The sequence below is a fragment of the Furipterus horrens genome, unplaced genomic scaffold (genome assembly GCF_987537825.1).
Source record: "Furipterus horrens unplaced genomic scaffold, mFurHor1.1.pri manual_scaffold_2, whole genome shotgun sequence".
Lineage (NCBI taxonomy): Eukaryota > Metazoa > Chordata > Mammalia > Chiroptera > Furipteridae > Furipterus > Furipterus horrens.
Genome location: NW_028327172.1, coordinates 3,270,695 through 3,271,617, shown reverse-complemented (window position 1 = coordinate 3,271,617; position 923 = coordinate 3,270,695).

Here is a 923-nt window from a genome sequence, read left to right as displayed (position 1 = left end):
GGCTAGGGGTTCCCTCCTGCAGTCCTGCCGCCCCCTGCTGTCCAAGAAGGGCACTGCCAGGAGGGCATGTCCCCAAGGGCTGGGCCAGCATCCTGCCAGGGTGACGCTCCAGGGTGGTGGGCGAGAGGACAGGGGGAGAGGCCTGCTGGGCCAGTGTTGCGTCTGTTCACTCTCTGATTTCTACACCACGGGGGTGGTCCCCGAGGGACCCCTGAAGGGTTCTTGCCAAGAAAGTCCTCGCTGTGTTTTGTGCCACTTGGGAGGCCTCACCCACTGTCCTCCTGGAGGCAGGCCCTGCGTTGACGGACACGGAACCAGGGCCTGGGCATCTGAGAGTCTCCTGCTCCCCACACTTGCTCCCTAGGCAACCCCCATTCCCCGGCCACTCTGGGGTCAGGACACGCCCCTTCTTTCCTGGGTGAGCTGCCTGCCTGACCCCCCCAAACCCTTTGGGACAGGTGGCTGCCTTCAGGACCAAGTTCAAACCTCTGGCCCCTGCTGTCTCTGCCCCTTCGCAGCAGTGGCTCTCCAGCCCAAGGCCCCACGCGGCCCCTCCTCCTGGGGCCAGAGCGTCACCCCTGCGCCTGGGTTCAAGCCCAGCTCTTCAGAAAGCAAGTCACTACGAACAGGTACAGTGGGCCACGCAGACATGCAATCTGCTCACGTTTCGGCCGCTCTGGCCCAGAGGTGGAATCTAGATTGTGTCTTGGCATCAGCCCTGGGTGTCAGCTGCACCCCCCAAGGGTCCCTCCAGCCTGCCACCTGTGGCGGGGGGTGGAGGGCGGCCAGGGATGCCCGCCTGTCCCTCCCCAGGCTCTGCGCGGGGAGGGCCGTGCTCACCGAGAACAGGCTCACGGACCTGGCGCGCAGGCCGGAGCCCTAACAGGCACAGAGCGTCTGCATCAGGACACAGAACCCCGGAC